The 19381-nt window shown below is 45.2% G+C and overlaps 1 protein-coding gene across 8 annotated transcripts in view; it reads right to left on the bottom strand.

Annotated features, from left to right (window-relative positions):
• LOC106822108 (catechol O-methyltransferase) overlaps nucleotides 1-18176 on the bottom strand; it is a 38974-nt gene extending 20798 nt beyond the window's left edge. For 4 of the 8 annotated variants that reach the window (XM_014827133.3, XM_070516684.1, XM_014827137.3 and 1 more), the window contains exon 1: nucleotides 17919-18176. The gene's annotated coding sequence lies outside the window, so the exon portion shown is untranslated. The remainder of the gene's footprint in view (nucleotides 1-17918) is intronic. The other 4 variants (XM_044775493.2, XM_070516685.1, XM_070516687.1 and 1 more) reach the window with 1 other exon arrangement.
• Nucleotides 18177-19381: the final 1205 nt, after the last annotated feature.

Genomic DNA, 19381 nt, shown 5'->3' with positions numbered 1-19381 from the left:
ATTCTTTTGCATGTGGCTGTCCAGTTTTCCCAACACTATTTATGGAAGAGACTGTCTTTTCTCTATTGTATGTTCTTGGCACCTTTGTCGAAGATTAGCTCTCTGTAGACATGTGGTTTTATTTCTGGGCTTTCAGTTCTGTTCCATTGATCTGTGTGCATTTTTGTACCAGTACCATGCCGTTCTGATCACTGTGGCTTTGTAGTACATTTTGAAGTCAGGGATTGTGATACCTCCAGCTTTGTTCTTCTTTCTCAGAATTTCTTTAGCAATTCGGGGTCTTTGGTTGCCCAAAATGAATTTTAGGATTCTTTGTTCCATTTCCATGAAGAATGGAAGGATTCTGATTGGGATTGCATTGAATCTGTAGATTGCTTTGGGTAGTATGGACCTTTTAACCATGTTTATTCTTCCCAACCATGTGCATGGAATCTCTTTCGATCTTTTTATGTCATTATCAATTTCTTTCAGTAATGTCTTATGGTTTTAATTGTGTAAGTCTGTCAGATCCTTGGTTAAATTTATTCCTAGGTACTTTATTCTATTAGTTGTGATTATAAATGGAAGTGTATTGAGTTCTCTTTTTGTAAGTTCGTTACTAGAGTATAGAAAAGCAACGGATTTTTGTAAGTTGATTTTGTTCCCTGCAACCTTACTATAGTTGTTAATTATTTCTATGAGTTTTCTGATGGATTGTTTGGGGGTTTCTATATATAAGATCATGTCATCTGCAAACAGTGAGAGTTTCACTTCTTCACTCTCTATTTGGATTCCTTTTATTCCTTTCTCTTGTCTAATTGCTCTGGCCAAAACCTCCAGTACTATGTTGAATAAGAGTGGTGACAGTGGGCATCTTTGTCTCATTCCTGTTCTCAGGAGGATGGCATTCAGTTTTTGCCCATTGAGTATGATGTTGGCTGTGGGTTTGTCATATATGGCCTTTATTATGTTGAGGTAATTTCCTTCTATCCCCATTTTGTTAAGAGGTTTTTTGTTTTGTTTTTTTTTTAAATCATAAATGGCTGTTGGATCTTGTTAAATGCTTTCTCTGCATCTATTGAGATGATCATGTGGTTTTTGTTCCTGAGTTTGTTGATGTGGTGGATCATGTTGATTGATTTGAGGATGTTGAACCATCCGTGTCCATGGTATAAATCCCACTTGATCATGATGTATGATCCTTCTGATGTATTGCTCAGTTTGGGTTGCCAAAATTTTGTTGAGGATTTTTGCATCTATGTTCATCAGCAATATTAGCCTGTAGTTCTCCTTTTTTGTGTTGTACTTGTCAGGCTTTGGTATCAGAGTGACGTTGGCCCCATAGAATATGTTTGGAAGTGTTCCATCTTCCCTAATTTTGGGGAATAGCTTGAGGATAGGTATTAAATCGTCTCTGAGAGTTTGGTACAGTTCCCCAGGGAAGCCATCTGGTCCTGGGGTTTTATTCTTTGGGATGTTTTTGATGGCTGTTTCAATCTCTTTCCTTGTGATCGGTCTATTCAGATTGTGTGTCTCATCTTGACTTGGCTTTTGGAGGTTGTAAGAGTCTAAGAATTTATCCATTTCCTCTAGATTATCCATTTTGTTGGCATATCTTTTTCATAGTGTTCTCTTATAATCCATTGTATTTCTGTGGTGTCTGTGGTTATTTCTCCTCTTTCATTTATGATTTTGTTTATCTGAGCTTTCTCTCGTTCTTTCTCTGTAAGTCTGGCTAGGGATTTGTCAATTTTATTTATCTTCTCAAAGAACCATCTCTTTGTTTCATTGATCCTTTCTACTGCCTTTTTTTTGTTTTTAATAACATTTATTTCTGCTCACATTTTAATTATTTCTCTCCTTATGCTGACTTTGGGCTTTGTTCTTTTTCTAATCCAGTTAGCTGTAGTTTGAGATTGCTTATTTGGGATTTTTCTTGTTTGGTAAGGTGTGCCTGTATTGCAATGATTTTCCCTCTTAAAACAGCTTTTGCTGCATCCCAGATGAGTTGGTATGGCGTGTTATCATTTTCATTTGTCTCCAGATATTTTTTATTTCTCCTTTAATTTCTTGAATTATCCATTTCTTGTTCAGTAGCATGTTGTTTAGTCTCCACATCTTTGTCCCTTTCTCAGCTTTTTTCTTGTAATTAATTTCTAGGTTTATAGCATTGTGATTGGAAAAGATGCTTGTTATTATTTCAATCTTCTTAAATTTATTGAGGCTTGCCTTGTTTTCCAACATATGGCCTATCCTTGAGAATGTTCTGTGTGCACTTGAGAAGACTGTGTATTCTGCTCTTTTTGGATGGAGTGTTCTATATACGTCGATTAAGTCCAACTGTTCTAGCTTCTCATTTAACTCCAGTGTTTCCTTGTTGATTTTCTGTCTGGATGATCTATCTATTGATGTGAGTGGAGTGTTGAGGTCCCCTACTACTATTGTGTTATTATTAATATCTTCTTTTAGGTTTGTTAACAGTTGCTTTATGAACTTTGGTGCTCCTGTGTTGAGTGCCTAGATGTTTATGTGTTATTTCTTCTTGATGGAGTGTCCCTATGATCATTATATACTGCCCCTCTTTATCTCTCTTTACCTGCCTCATCTTTTTCTTTTTTAGTAAAGACTGGCACTTACACTGACAACTGTTGCTAATCTTCTTTTTCTTTTTCTTCCCAAAGCCCCCCAGTACATAGTTATGTCCTAGTTGTGAGTGCCTCTGGTTGTGCTATGTGGGACGCCGCCTCTGCATGGCCTGATGAGTGGTGCCATGTCTGCATCCAGGATCCAAGCTGGTGAAACTGTGGGCTGCCAAAGCGGACTGCGTGAACTTAACCACTCGGCCACAGGGCCAGCTCCAACCTGTCCCATCTTGAAGTCTACTTTATCTGATATAAGTATTGCAACACCTGCTTTCTTTTGTTTGCCATTAGCTTGGAGTATCATCTTCCATCCCTTCACTCAGAGCCTGTGTTTGTCATTGGAGCTGAGATGTGTTTCCTCGAGGCAGCATATTCTTGGGTCTTGTTCTTTTTTTCTGCCTTTTCTCCTCAAATCCCCCAGTACATAGTTGTATATTTTAGTTGTGGGTCCTTCTAGTTGTGGCATGTGGGACGCTGCCTCAGCATGGCCTGATGAATGCTGTCATGTCCATGCCCAGGATCTGAACCAGGGAAACTCTGGGCTGCCACAGCTGAGCACGCAAACTTAACCACTTGGCCACAGGGCCAGCCCCTGGGCCTTGTTCTTTAATCCATCTCACCACTATGTGGCTTTTTATTGGAGAATTCAATCAATTTATGTTTAAGGTGATTATTGATGTATGAGGGCTTAATGTTGTCATTCTATCACTTGTTTTCTGGTTTTCCTGCATTTCCTTGATTTCTCATAATATGTGTTTTGGCCTACCCATTGAATTATGTAGTTTTTTTATGATGTATTTCTTTGTTTTCTCCTTATTTGTTCTTTGCGTCTCTGTTCTGCTTTTTTGTTTAGTGGTTACCCTAAGGTTTGTATTCAGAATCTCATTTATAAGATAGTCCATTTCCTGAAGGCAAGCACACTTTTTGAATGTGGCTTCTGGACCACAGTGAGGGGAGGAGGCAAAGCTTTGGCACGCTGTCCTTTGTGTCTATCCTGCATGGCTCTCAGCTTCAGGGTGGGGGCAGTACTAGGAGTGAAGCTGCTTACAGAATTCTAGCTTTGGCTGAGGAGGCTGGGCCTTTATGAGGCCTTCCCAGATGACACATTTAGTATCATGACAGCATGAAAGAAATGGAGGAAGACACGAATAATTGGAAAGACATCCCATGTTCATGGAGTGAAAGACTGGATATCCTTAAGATGTCTGTAGTACCAGAGCAATCTACAGATACAATACAATCCCTATCAAAATTCCAAAGTCATTTTTTGCAGAAATTAAAAAATCCATCCTAAAAGTCAGGTGGAATCTCAAGGGACCTACAATAGCCAAAACAATCTTGAAAAAGTACAAAGTTGGAGGACTCACGCTTCTTGACTTCAAATCTTACTGTGAAGCTACAGTTATTAAAACAATGTTGTACTAGCACAAGACAGACATACAGCCAATGGAATAGAATTGAGAGGCCAGAAAAAACTCTCTTGTCTATGATCAAATGATTTTCCTACAAGGGTACCAGGACCACTCAGTGGGAAGGAACAGTCTTTAACAAATGCTTCTGGGACAAGTACATTTCCACCTGGGAAAGAATGAAGCTGGACTCTTATCTCACACCATACACAGAGAATTAACTCAAAATGGATCAAAGACTTGACTTTAAGAGCTAAAAGGATAAAACTCTTAGAAGAAAACATAGGAGTGTCTTGAAGATTGTGAAAATATAATATTCATGACATTGAATTTTGTAGTGGATTCTTAGATATGACACCAAAAGAAGAGGCAATAAAAGAAAACTAGATAAGTCAAATTTCATTAAAATTAAAAACTGTCCTGTATTAAAAGACACTATCAAGAGAGCCAAAGGACAACCCACAGAATGGGAGAAAATATTTGCAGATCATATATCTGACAAGGGACTGGTATCCAGAGTATATAAAGAACTCCTACAACTCAACAACAACAACAAAAACTAATTAAAAAATGGGGAAAGGACTTGAACGGAAAGTTCTCCAAATAAGACATACAGATGGCCAAGAAGCACAGGAAAAGATGCTCAATAGTATTAGTCATTATGGAAATGCAAATCAAAACCATGAGATACCACATCACACCCATTAGGATGGTTATCTTTAAAAATAATAATTAAAAAAAGGGAAATAACAAGTGTTAGTGAGGATATGGAGAAATTGGAGCCCCTGTGCATTGCTGATAGCAATGTAGAATGCTGCAGCCCCTGTGGAAAACGGTTTGGTGGTTCCTCAAAAAGTTAAATATAGAATTACCATATGACCCAACAATTCCACTCCTAGGTGTCTACCCAAAAGAACTGTAAGCAGGGGCTTGAACTGATGCTTGCACACCAATGTTTATGGCAGCATTATTCACAATAGCCAAAATGTGGAAACAACCCAAGTGTCTGTCAGCAGAGGAATAGGGAAACAAAGTATGGTATATCCATACAATGGAATATTATTTAGTTATTCAAATGAATGAAGCACTGACACATGCTACCACATGGACAAACCTTGAAGACATTATGCTAAGTGAAATAAGCCAGATACAAAAGGATAAATATTGTACACGATAAATAAATGACAAGTAATAGGATATATTAGAGTATATAAGGAAGCCATTTGGATTAAAACTAATTCGGCCGCACCTTGTTTTTCCAAAAGGGCCTGACGTGGCTTGTTGAACATGCATTGTACATCTGCTTTAAGCATTTACTATGTCCCCAAGACAAGAATGATGCCCCTAAAGATAGGGATGTAACTTCCCCCATATCAGCATTTCTTTAAGGATAAGCATCTCTCCCTAAACTAAGGATTAACTGCTGACCTGCTGCACTCACCTTGTGACCACCCATCTTATGACCACTGACCTGCTGACCACTGATCTGTTGTGCCAGTAAAGCAATCTCATGGCAATTGTAAATGGGACATTCCTGTCATGTGTGATGTATGCTCTTTGTTCCAAGATGGCATATAGACACTCTGTACACCCGACTTCTTTGGTGTCCTTCCTTCCTTGGAGAAACAAGGTCCAGGCTAATCCTTGGATCTGGCTCATAATAAGCTCATCCCAAATTTGAGTTATAGATCTATTGGGGATTATTTGCATCAACATTTCTTGGCATAGTCATGGCAGGATTTCAGAGAAACCCACCAGAGACAACCTGGAATCTACACTGAACTGGCATTGAGTACAATAGGGGCCCATTGAGCACCCCTGGATCACTGCATTCTTCAGGGGACCCTGGGAGTTCTCCTGAAACCTAGGCTCCTTTATTCTAAGTCAATGGTCCAGAGTTTATATGAGCTGTTTCAAACCTTAAGACTAGGTGTCTTATGGGGGTACCGGTAAATACACTAGGCGAGAGGAACCTAGGGTGAATTCCTAGGCCAGGGGAGCCTAGAGGAAATTTCCTAGGACTGAGGAACCTGGGGGGAATTCCTAGGACTGAGGAGCCTGTAGGGAATCTCCAAGGACTGAGGAGCCTGGGGGGAATCTCCAAGGACTGAGGAGCCTAGGGGGAATCTCCAAGGACTGAGGAACCTAGGGAGAATCTCCAAGGACTGAGGAGCCTGGGGGGAATTCCTAGGACTGAGGAACCTAGGGGGAAATCTCCTAGGACTGAGGAGCCTAGGGGGAATTCCTAGGACTGAGGAACCTAGGGGGAATCTCCTAGGACTGAGGAGCCTGGGGGGAATCTCCTAGGACTGAGGAGCCTAGGGGGAACTTTGGAGTGAATGGGGCAGGCTGACCTTTTTAGTTTGGCTTTAAATGGAAAAGAATTGTGTTTATAAAGTCTCAACAAACTGCTTGATAGAGAAACAAGAGTCTGAACTTGTTCAGCTCCTTACATCATCCCTAGAAATTTTTTAGGCTTTATAGTAAACAAAACTAAAGGAAAAGTGGGAAATTGAGCTTCTAAAAGCTGACCAGTTCCGGAATGGGCAGCCTCCCCTCCGAGCTCCAGCTGGCTTCTTGCTGAAACTTACAAGTGCTTAACAAACTAAGGATAGGTGTAAATGGCTGGCAAGATAACCTGGGATAATTTAAAATTACAGTGGCCACTGTGGGGCTTCTTTTTAAGAGGCAGATAACAAAGAAATTTTTAAAGAGTTGAGCTCACCAACTTCTGGCACAATTGCTCCAACTAGTTTCTGGAAGCTGTAAATATTTACAAAAAACAGCAAAACAAAAAACCTTACTAAGCTTGTTCTGTGTCCTGAGGGTTTGGCTTAATAGTTGTCAGATTGAGGTCCCAAAAGATGGTCAGACAATATGCAGCTGCATCCCATTTTGCAGTCAGCAATACTCAGACAGAAATGTAGGTTGCACTCCATCCATGGCTAAGGGTTCTACCAAACTGCCACCAGCCTCAGGGGAATTACACTGGCCATTAGAAGGAACATTCCAATTAGATAAGATTATTTACAAGTGCACTTAAAAGCAAAGACTTCAAAATTCCAAAATAACCTTACTGAAAGTTTTGTTGTGAAAAGCTAATAAAAATTAAGTTATAAAAGGCACCTAGGGGAAAACATATTAGGCCATGACTTTACAGACACCCCCGTAATCTACCCCTAGAGTTAATGAGACTGAGAGATTTTTCTTGGAAACTGCTATATTAAAGATTACTGAAACTGTTCAATACAGCCAGGTAGTTACTGTTTGTCTCAGCTGAAACCTGACAAGGTATTTGAAAGGATTTAGCAACTTATCATCAGAAATTTGGTCAAACTGGAAGTTGATGTTCAGAGCCTGATAAGAATTTTTTTTAGGCCTTCTTCCCTAAATTAAAATAAAACTAAATACCCAGATGGAAGGAAGAAAATTAGGGTGATGCAGTTGGACAGGTAGAACAACTGTCCTCAACTTACAAACCCTGTAAGACTGGAAAAGCAGCACTAGAGGCAGTTCAGATTCCACCCAGCTCCTTCATCTCAGAAAGGATCATGGCCCCGCCTCTCTGGGATATGTTATCTGGCCTATCACCAATTCGTAAGACTGAAGGGAAAAAAAGGGAAAGGGCCAAAAAAATGGCCATAAGCGTCCCTTTGCCCAAAATGTAGCATCTTGGGTGTCTTCTCCACAAATATTAGTAAAAGAGGCTGAAAACAAAATTTGGATTCATAACTAGGGAGCTTTATATTACTGGACCTGATTCATGTCAGTAATTTTAAAACAATAGCTGTGGAGACTCTGTGTATGTGTCTATATGAATGTGATATTTTTACCTCTGGGTGGTAGAGTTTCTAAAGAGCTCTGTTTAATTGGCTAATGTAAGCACTTACATAAGTTATTTCTAAATGCAACTAACCCAAATGTCTTTCAAGTTAACATGATATGAAATAATCTTTGGTAAATGAAAGTTTGATTAAATTTGTTGGTTTGATTGAAATAGGCATGTCCTCAAAGTTATCAGCATTGGATATGATGCAGACAGGCAGCCTTTATTCTACATTTGTTGATCAAATAAGCTCATGCTATCTCTATTACAAAACTGGTTAACAAAAATAATAACTTAAAATGATGGCTAATTTTTTTAATGTTACATTTTATATTTATTTATGATAACAATTATTAGCTCAATTTTGAGATTTTATTTTTGAAGCCATTCCGTTTTTTTTATTGAGTTAATGATAGGTTACAATCTTGTGAAATTTCAGTTGTACATTAATGTTTGTCACTCACGTTGTAGGTGCATCACTTCACCCTTTGTGCCCACCCCCCACCCCACCTTTCCCCTGGTAGCCACTAATCTGTTCTCTTTGTCCACATTTTTAAATTCCTCATATGAGTGGAGTCACACACAGATTATCCTTCTCTAGCTGGTTTATTTCACTTAACATAATTCCCTCAAGGTCCATCCATGTTATTGCAAATGGAATGATTTTGTTCTGTTTTGCAGCTGAGTAGTATTCCATTGTATATATATACCACATCTTCTTTATCCATTCGTCTGTTGATGGGCACTTAGATTGCTTCCATGTCTTGGCTATTGTAAATAATGCTGCAATGAACATTGGGGTGCATAGGACTTTTGGAATTGCTGACTTCAAGCTCTTTGGATAGATACCCAGTAGTGGGATGGCTGGATCATGTGGTAGTTCTATTTTTAATTTTTTGAGGAATCTCCATACTGTTTTCCATAGTGGCTGCACCAGTTTGCATTCCCACCAGCAGTGTATGAGGGTTCGTTTTTCTCCACAACCCCTCCAACATTTGTTACCATTAGGTTTAGATATTTTTGTCATTCTAATGGGTGTAAGGTGATATCTTAGTGTAGTTTTGATTTGCATTTCCCTGATGATCAGCGATGATGAGCATCTTTTCATGTGCCTATTTGCCAAAAATGATGGCTAATTTTGCCTAATGTCTCATGAAGTCTTATAGGCGATCTAAATTATTATTGGGAATGACTAAACTAAACAGATGTGAAAAAAATAAGTATTGCGTGAACTTTTTAAAATAATTGTATGTTACGGTTTGTATATTTAAGATAACTTCCAAAATCTCTCTGGTAACTTGAAACTTTGAAGTTTTGCTAGGTGAAATTAAACAATAAAAATTCACTGAATATCTAGGTCATTTTCAAATAGGATAAAATATTGAGACATTATTACTGAACATGTATAAATTTATCTACTTTTGCCTTCTTATTACAGAGAAATTAAAAAGTGTTTGGGTCTATTAAAAAACATGTCTTGTTTTTATTAAAGGATTGTACTATGGAGTAACATTTTTCTAGAAATTATAAAAAGTATTTACAAATTTGCCAAGCCACAGAATGCTAATGTAAAAGACAGTTTATAATTGCTTACTTCTTAGTTTTCATGAAAAATTAAGGTCTATAAGGTTAAAAATTCCAATTAATATAAGTGATTAAAGCTACTAAAATTAATATGGAAAACATTTTTGTATTCAAGGAAAGATGTATGTTTTTAGTAAAGAAGGCATAAAGAATGGAAACATTTTTGTTTGTTTTGCTACGAAAGATAAATTTGTCCCAAAGTACTAGGAGGGGAAAAAAGAAAGGCATGGGACAAATTTTGCATGTAAAAAGATAGTTATAGGTTTGTTGAAAAGAAACCCTAAAACAGAGTTTTATGCATGGTCTAGTTGGCTAAGATTGAAGTAAATCAAATTAAGTCAATGAGTTTTAATCTCAGAAGTAAGCTGGTACAAAAATTAGAATTTGGTTTTCTCTTTCTCTTAAAAAGGATAATTTTCCTGGACTTTTAGTCTGCTTTCGATAGAGATTATAAAAGGTTTTCTTTAGTTTTGAGTGAGTCTTACTTCGGTTAAATGGATAACTAAACACTGTTTCACAGCAACAAGATCAGCAACCCCTTGATCCTGTTTGACAAGTCTTTTAAAACCTGATATTTTTGACAAGCTCCCCAAAATTCATATCCTAAATGAAGTCTTTCTTTGGACTTAAAATAAAAAATTTTTCTGAGGGGGCTGGCCTGTGGCTGAGTGGTTAAGTTCGCACGCTCCGCTCCAGCAGCCCAGGCTTTCACTTGTTCAGATCCTGGGAGCAGACATGGCGCTGCTCATCAGGCCATGCTGAGACGGCATCCCACATGCCACAACCAGAAGGACCTGCAACTGGAATATACAACTATGTACTGGGGGGCTTTGGGGAGAAGAAGGGAAAAAAAAGATTGGCAACGGATGTTAGCTCAGGTGCCCATCTTTACAAAAGAAAAATTTCTCTGAGGATTTTCAGAGGGCCCCTGGGACTTCTCAAAGAAATTTGTTCTCTCTTCATATAAAGGGGAGATACTAATTTGGCTTGTTTGGTATGCTAAATTGCATGGAAAGCATTGTCAAGTAAATGATGATAAACCTTCTTAGGGTATATTGTGCAGGTAAATATTATTCATTATTTTTAGCCTGCTATCTTGATTCTGACTTCACAAGAGGAAAAGACCATCACTGCATTCTATTATCTAATTTGGTTTACAGGTGGGTCTTACTTAAATGATAAGCAAGGACATTATAAAGCTGGATATGCTGTTCAGCCTTGTAAATGCTACTTTCTTTTCACTCTAACTCAGCAAAAAATTCCATTCTATATGGTCAAAAAATCACCATGGAAGAAGAGAAACAAAGGTGACAACAAAAGGGGGAAAACAATACTTTTAGATACTTTCTCCCACAGTGGCTCATAAAGCCTACACTCATTGTGCTATATGCTGAAAATACAATCTAGGGGAACTATTTCATGAATCACAAGGCCACTCTCTCCTTTCTAAGGGGCCCTTTGAGGTATGGCAATGGGACTTTATTCAAATGCCACCAACTCAAGGATGAATATAAATAGATCCGTGTGTTCTCACATTGGGTTGAGGACTTTCCTTGCAGAAGAGCAATGGCTTCAGGTGACTTATTATTGGAAAGGATAATTCCTGATTGAGGAATTCCTACCGAGTTACAGTGCCTGGGGAACTCATAATTGAGTGACCAGGACAAATAATTAAATCTATTTTTGACATGTGGCCAATAACACAATACTTTAACTAATGGCAGAATCAAAACTCAATTGGCAAAGATTTCAGAAGCATTTCATCTCTCATGGCCAAAAGCTCTTCCACTAGTGCTCCTCAACCTTAGATCACACCCTTTGGTAAACATCAGCTGCCCGCTCTCGAGATAATAACTGGACGGCCTTTGCAATTAGATCAAGGAATGTATGAACCAACTTTGCTTAAAGGAGATATCATACATTGTTCTCAAGGTCTCATTGAGACGCTTAAAAGAAATGAAAAGTTGTAGCTGACTCCTTTCACAGAGAGCGCCCAGGAGGTAAAGACCCTAAGGATCATAGACTAGAACCTGGAGAATTTATTTGTTGGAAGAGGCATCAAATAAGACTCTCTGAGCCCTGTTGGAAAGAGCCATACCAGGTACTTTTAACCAATCCATGTGCTGCAGAATTAAAGGGCAGAAACTCATGGACTCACATTTCTCATTTAAAAAGCCTCCTCTGCCTGAGTGGGTGTCAGTTCCTATTTTGGATACCCAACTTCAACTGACCAATGCAAATACCTCCAAACAAGGTTGAGAAGAAGACAGCCTCAGACAGCTGTCCCAAGACTCTGGACTAGGCCTGTATTCGCAACCTTATATGTCCTCATTTAAACCCTTGTAATGCTTAAACCATATACCCACTCTATAATTGCTCCATTTAAGGTTTTCAGAGTTCTATCATGCTTAAAGAAAGGGGTTGATTTGCAACAGACTGGTCTCGAAGGCCACATGTTTATTGGGTGGCTCCTAATGGAACTCAATGGTTATGTGGAACAAATCTCTGACCTTGGCTACTGCCTGGATGACTAGGACGCTGCACACTGAGCTTCCCTTGGAGGCAGGGAAGGATTCACACTGAGCTAACACCTGTTGCAAATCTTCCTCTCTTTAGGGCCAGATGGGCTCATTCAGTGTTCCACTGGTATGGCCACCGAGCAGCTATATTTGTTCCTTCTTTGGGGCTAGAGGATGTCATATCACGTTTGGAAGCCCTGATGAAATTTACTCAAGAAACCCTTAATGATAGTCAAGCAGGAATAGCCTTATTAAATACTAAAATGTCTTTAATGAGAAAGGCTGTTCTTCGAAACAGAATGGGCTTAGATATTCTATCTGTATCCCAAGGTGGTACATGTACAGTCCTTCAAACTGAATGCTGTGTTTTTATACCTGATGAATCTTCCAGTGTGTCATCTCTGCTAAAGCACATGGAAAAGCAGGTCAATGTCTTAAATGAATCTTTTATAATTGTAAACCATGTAAACATAAGGAGTCATGTACAATGTGCAACAACCTAAAAATAATTGAAAAATTATACAACCTATGAAATGCTTCCTCTGCTAATATATACACCTCTATGCTTGTCCACTATATCCAACTATTTCCCCCCAATGTGGATAACTGGACAAATAAATGAGATAAAATCTTGGCACCAAGGGACATGATGGACCCAGAGCAGGCAGCAACCACTCTAGTGCTGAGGGACAATATTTTGATCATCAATGCTTTCTATTGAATTATAGATCAAAAGGGGGATAATGATAAATAAATGACAAGTAATAGGATATAGTGGAGTATATGAGGAAGTCATTTGGATTAAAACTAATTCGGCCGCACCTTGTTTTTCCAAAAGGGCCTGATGTGGCTCGTTGAACATGCATTGTACATCTGCTTTAAACATTTACTATGTCCCCAAGACAAGAATGAAGCCCTTAAAGATAGGGATGTAACTTCCCCCATATCAGCATTTAAGGATAAGCATCTCTCCCTAAACTAAGGATTAATTGCTGACCTGCTGCACTCACCTTGTGACCACCAACCTGCTGACCACTGATCTGTTGTGCCAGCAAAGTAATCTCATGACAATTGTAAATGGGACATTCCTGTCATGTGTGATGTATGCTCTTTGTTCCAAGACAAGATATACCCACTCTGTACACCCCACTTCTTTGATGCCCTTCCTTCCTTGGGGAAAGAAGGCCCTGGGCTAGTCCTCAGATCTGGCTCATAAGCTCACCCAATTTTAATTTATAGATTGATTATGGATTATTTGCATCATTTCATTCTACTTGTATGAAGTGTCTAGAATAGGCAGATCGACAGAGCCAGAAAGTAGGACAGAGGTTGCAAGGGCTGGGAGAGGGGATGGGGTACCTGCTGAATGGGACAGAGTTTCTGTGTGGGGTGATGAAAAAGTCCTGGAAATAGTCACAAAGGTTAAACAAATATGGGAGCTGACTTAACGCCACTAAACCGTACACTTAGAAATACTTAAAATGGTAAATTTTAAGTTATGTATATTTTACTACAGTAAAAAGAAAACATTATAGTGGAAACTAAACCACACAAACAACCCTGCTTCTGGCCCCCTCTGTTTCAAAAAGGAAAAGGGGCATGCAGAGCTAGAGCCCTGGCTCCCGTCTCCCTGCGGGACTCAGGCACTCAGGGAGCCTCTCTCTGCAGGCCTGACCCTGCCCAGCCCACTGAGCCGGACTGCGGGCCTGTGCAGGCCCCTTAGAGGGATGCCCCCCTCCTGCGGGGCACACATCTCCCTTCCTGGAGGCAGGGGGAGGGGCCTTCCTGTCGCAGCAGAATCTGCCGGCCCCACATGCTTCCTTCCAAAGGGCCCACAGTGTGTGCACCCAGCACCCATCTCCTCGCTGAGAGCACAGATCTGGGGGTCACGGGGGGCAAACTTCCCTTCTCAAAACCACAATAACAACACCCCAGCCCCCCACACCCTGCCTTACTATAAGCCTGTTCTTTGCGCAATCCCAAAACCCTGACCTCCATCAACTCGGATCACCATTTATACTCCTCGAGACCCAAAGATGGCAATCAACACGGCTCAGGCCCAGGTGGGAGACGGGCAGATGTGCCACTGACACGCAGAGCCCCAACCCTGGACCTTCAGTTCCGTGACTCTTTGTGACAAAAGTGTGCGCTTCGTCCAGCTGGACACAGCTTAACTTCCCCAAGGCCAGGCCGACGTCTGCACGGGGGCTCCAGTCCCCGGCGGCCTGCGCCTTCCTCACTCGCCTGGCTCCTGAAGCCCCAGCCTGGCAAGGTGGCAGGCTTGGCCTTGCTTCTGACCCGCCCCATGCTTCGTACGTAGCCCGATGGTTTATGACTTTTGCCAGCTGCTCAGTATTCTTTTTCACATTTAACATATCCTAGATGACAATAACTTTCACAAAGGAAATGGGAATGTTTTTCATTAACATACTGCAAGTAAACATCAGTGGACAACTTAGCGGAGATTCTGAAAGCTTCTGTAGAAAGATGAAGCTTCTCTAGAAAGATGAAGCAGCTGTGTGCCCTGGCTCCAAGGCTCATTTAAAACATCTGTAAGGATCACCAGACCTCCCGCTGCCCCCTGTGCGAAGATCTGAATCTGCCCCGCGCCCATGTGGCCGTGGCCTCCACCTGGAGAGCAGTGGGTGCCTCTGTCTCTGCCCACACTCACCGGGGCAGCTCGGGGGGCAGGATGGCGCTGGGCAGGAGGCTGCAGGAGCCACAGAAGGACATTCTTGCCTGAGCCAGCTCAGCTGCCTCCCTGAGAAAGAACTGGAGGAGCGGAGCATCCCCGCTCCCCCACGCGCATCTGAGCCTGGCACCTGCTCCTTGGAGGACCCCCACTGTAGGGCCAGCCCCTTCACGTCAATGGGCTCGTGAGCTAGGAGCAGGGCTGCTGTCTGGGCTCCAAGCAGAAGGCAGGCCTCAGAGCGCCCGGAAGGAACACTGTGGGGCAAAAGCGGTAGGCTGCCAGGATCCCTGTGGGAGGACACAAAGGACGGGGGCAGAACGGTGAGCCTCCAGGGAGGGATGCTCCCCTGCAGGACAGAGCCCAAGAGCCTGGGAACTGGGAAGGTTCAGTCAGCTCATGGGCACTGGGAGCAAAGCCCCAAGAGCTCCAGGTCCCAGTCCTGCCCCTGCAGGTGACCTGGCCGTGACCGCCTCGTGTCACTCCTTCAAGGCTGGATGGCGGCGCCCTCGGAGACCTTTGTTTCCTGTCTGTCTGCTGCTCCTTTGGGCATCTGGTGGCGGTTCCGACTCTGGGTCCAGTGCTCCAGGTAAACGTGTGCTGGAGCGCAGGGAGGGTAGATGGTGCCTCTGAGGCTGGGGGAGGGGCCAGGCTGCTGCTGCAGGAGGCTCCGGGGCTGGAAGTCCTTCCTGGTTCCTGGGAGGCTCCTTCTCTCCCGTTGATCCTGCGCCTCCCACGGGAGCTTCTCAGCCGGCTGAAACCCCCTTGGCACCCCCGCTGATGAGGTGCCACCATGGTGCTAACTCTGCCCCTCCTTTCTGGTCGGCATGACTCTACTAAGGATAACCTGGAACTTCAGTGGCTCTTTAGGAAACTGAAGCTCTCCCTACACTGGCTCCTGAGATGTTTCCTTCCAGCACCTCTGCTCCTCCTTCCTCCTTTACCACCTCCGGGCCTCCCTCCAGAGCCCCTGCATCCTCCGATTTGTCCCCCTCCAGCTGGTACCTCCTCCACCCCTCTGGCCACCCTGCCAGACCTTCCTGTCCCCGCAGCCCTTCAGCTCCCACAGTCACTAGAACCTTGGGCTCCTACCCCATTGGGGGCTCTCAAAGGTTTCAGGGACCACCCAAAGCAACCGCCTGAGGCTGAAAAAGAAAAGAACCGAATTGGGGAAAGATATTTATTTAGTCCACGCCACCATGAGATTATGTATCAGAGCAGAAAGCTCTTCAAGGTGTCCTCCGCGGTTACCAGTGAAGAGCTTGAAGACCTCATACTGAACAGAAACAGTTCAAACAGGAACGTAACACAGAGCAAAGACACGGTCCGAATCTCATAAACCAGCAAGCTTAACATATTACTATTTGTGTGTGACACATGGCTACAATGTTTCAATGAAAACCATCAGACCTCTAGCTGCGTCTGTCTGTGTGTTTATTATGCGTGTGTGTCACATATATGATATTGCCCTACCTCCAGATGGTGCTACCAAATAAATTTATAAAACCCCTTCAAGGACTTCTACCCTCACGGGCTTAGAGAGGAGTAAGCGCTTATATAAACTGTCTTCCTGAAACTCCCAGAAATATAGGAACCAACTCACGTGTTTTTCAAGTTCGCATAATGTGGGTCAACCTTTAGTCAATAAGACTAGCTTAATATTGTTGGTTTAATAAAACAGGCAGACCTTCAGAGTTGTCAACATTAACTAGGATAATGCAAATCTAAATTTTTATTCTACTTTGTATACTAGCCAAATGAGCTAATATTATATCTATTACACGTTTATGATTGTAGAAATGACAAATTCGATTTTAATCAAACAAGAGGGGACCTGACCAAGATCTCTCCTTGACCAGACAGACCCTAACCAGGCTCCCCGGAGCATTCTTCTTGACTAGGCCTCAACCTTGGCTAACAAAGACTCGAACAACGCTAGCATAGTGTCCATCAGCTCAAGGCCAGCCCCCTGGGATGACCTCTGTCCCCTTAAGGTGCCTGCCTGAGAAAACCCAAGGCTGACAAAAGAAGCGACTGCTCCCGCCAAAATCTGAGGACAGGACCCCGGCTCCCGCCTCTGTGGGAGGAGAGGAGCCTCACTTCCAGAAGCCCAGTCAGCAAACCCAGGCAGGTGTCACACGCACCAAAACCCCATTTCTGCTTTTTGCAATTCTTCACTTCCCTGAGTCTCTCAAGCCCCCACCATCCCCCTCCCTGCTCCCTCATCCTCCCTTTACCAGGCCCAGAGCCTCTGAGCCAACAGAAGGGCGCTCAGCCCCTCCCTACTGCCAGCAGTTACTGAATAGGATCTGTCACCACTCAGCTCATCCACAGCCCATCTTCTCAGGCCCCGCAGTGCTCCTCCCAACCCCACCAGGGCAGCCACTCAGGGCAGCTCCAGCTCAGGCAAAGGACCCAGAAGTCCCTGGCAGGAAAAACCTGAAAGGCTGGCCCGGCAGCAGGTCAGGCCTGGGGGACTTCCCCTTTGTCTACATTCTCCCCTGGGCCTGAGACCACACCACCCAGACCCAGTCCCGTGGGGTCTTGGGCTCCGGGCATCCCCTTCCTGGTGGGGCAGCCATTGCCCCGAAAGGAAAGGCCTGGGGGTACCCCCAAGGCCTCCAAGAGGGAACCTGTTCGGGAGATTACTGAGCCCCTTCGGCCGGTCCCACAGTTCGCCCACTCTCCAGGGGCTGATCCCAGCAGAAGACCAATGTGACCCTCCCAAGTGTGAGCCAGGTCCTGCCTCTGCCACCGGCTCGGCCACCAGGTCAGAGCCCTCCCCAAGGACAGACCCCCGATGTCAGGTTCTGGATCCCCATGGGACCCCGGATCCCCCACCCTGTCTTGACCCCTATTCCCAGGTCGGATCTTCCCACTCGAGCACAGGCTTCCCACTCCCTCGATCCAGTCTGGCGCGCCGCCTCCTGTCCAGAGACCCCCGCCCCAGGTCGGACGCTCCCCCCAGGCCAATGCCCAGCCCCATCGGAGCTCCTTAGCCAGGGGCAGATCCCCCAGCCCCCGCCCTAGATCAGATCCTCCACCCCAGGTCCGCAGACCCCCGCCCCAGGGCGGGTCCTCTCTTCTCCTTCCAAATTCCCCACTCGCCAGCCGGACCCCCCGCGCCAGGTCGGACCTCCTGCCCCAGGTCAGATCCCTTCACCCGGTTCGAACCCCCACGCTCTTCCGTAATCCTTCACCCCAGGTGCAGACCCCCGCCCAGGTCCTGCCGCCCCCAGTCCAGCTCCGCGGAATGCCCGGCGCACTCACCTCGCCCGGCGCCGTCGCGGTGCAGGCAGCGGGGCGGGCAGCCCGGCGCGCGCTTCCGGTGGCGGACCCGGGCCACGGCGGGCGGGGCGCGGGGCGGGGCTTGGAGGGCGCGACCCCGGCAGCGCTGTGGCGCGGGGGTACCCTGGGGTGTGCTGCTGGGTGGAGTGACCTCTGCTCGCCCCGGTGCAGCCCAGTCTTAACTGTGTACTGCCGATGGTGGTGGCTCCGCTCCCGAGGTTACCAGGCACCATCTCGTGTGCACGCCCCTGGCCAGAGCGGACCACCGCCCGCCCAAGACCCTAGCGGCCACACAGCAGGTGCTCAGGACAGGCCCACGCAGAGAATCAATGAGGGGGCGCCAGGGCACCCTGGGCCCTGAGCAGGCCCTGCATGCCGCCACTCTGCCGGTGCCCTAGGGGAGGGGACATCTGCAGCTTATCCTCCTGGAGCCACCAAGGGACACCGACCAAACCAGGACAATAGTCACGTCACCACGGCACCGGGTGTCGCCAGGGTTCCGGTGCAAGGGCTGGGTGCAGGGATACATGGAGAATTGGCACCCAACCCTGCAGGATGCGCTCCCCAGAGCCGGCTAGGGCTCAGCCGGTCGACTCCTGGGTCTAGCTTGCATGCCTGGCGGCCCTGCTCAGCCTGCCCCTCTCCCTCCTCAGGGCCTGGCCGGCCTTCTGTTCTTAGGCCTGATCACGAAAGAAGGGAACTCGGGCCGGCCTGTGCAGACCCTGCCTGGAGCTGGGAGCCACCTGGTGGCCACAGGTGACAAGAGCTAGGGCCAACACTCTGGACACACCCGCTTGCGCCCCCTGGCTCCCTCGCTCCGAGCCCCTAGGCCGGTTAGCGCTTTACTGACTCGGTGCTGTGCGTGAGACAGAGGGAGTGGGGCAGAGAGAAGGCCGGGGAGGTGGCAGCAAAGGGCGCCTGGCTTGGCTTTGGGCCAGTGGGATTGGAGAGTGTGCCCCCGCATGGGCGGAGCGGCCAAGGGGCAGGGTGTGCCCTGGGCTCCCAGTGCCACCCTGTGAGTGCCACCCTGCATACAGGCCGCCTGGGGGCGTGGCATGCCCTGGGGGCCGGCTGAGCAGGACCTCCGGAGGCCATAAGATGGGTGCCAGGCTTGCTGCCCCCTGCCCACCAACCCGTGATGCCTGGACCCCAGTGCCAGGGAGGCCCTGCCGAGCTGTGCATAGGCGGGAGCCCCGGGTGGCGCCTCCAGGACCTGCCTTCCGAGCAGTGGGGGCTGCTGTTCAGTGCCTGCTGTCTGTGACTAAAGTCAGAAGAGAACCACGGAAATAAGCATTAAAAACAAGACCAAAATAAGACCGTATTGGTAAACACCTAAATTTTTGTAAGAAAACTTAAAAATTAAAAAACTCTTAAGGAACTGGCTGTCTTTGTGCCTCAGATCTCTCGCTGCGAGCGGCTCCCTCCTCCCTGCTTGCCTGGTGGGC

The sequence above is a fragment of the Equus asinus genome, chromosome 8 (assembly GCF_041296235.1).
Source record: "Equus asinus isolate D_3611 breed Donkey chromosome 8, EquAss-T2T_v2, whole genome shotgun sequence".
NCBI classification, from domain to species: Eukaryota; Metazoa; Chordata; class Mammalia; order Perissodactyla; family Equidae; genus Equus; species Equus asinus.
This window is presented reverse-complemented; position numbering and strand designations above follow the sequence as displayed.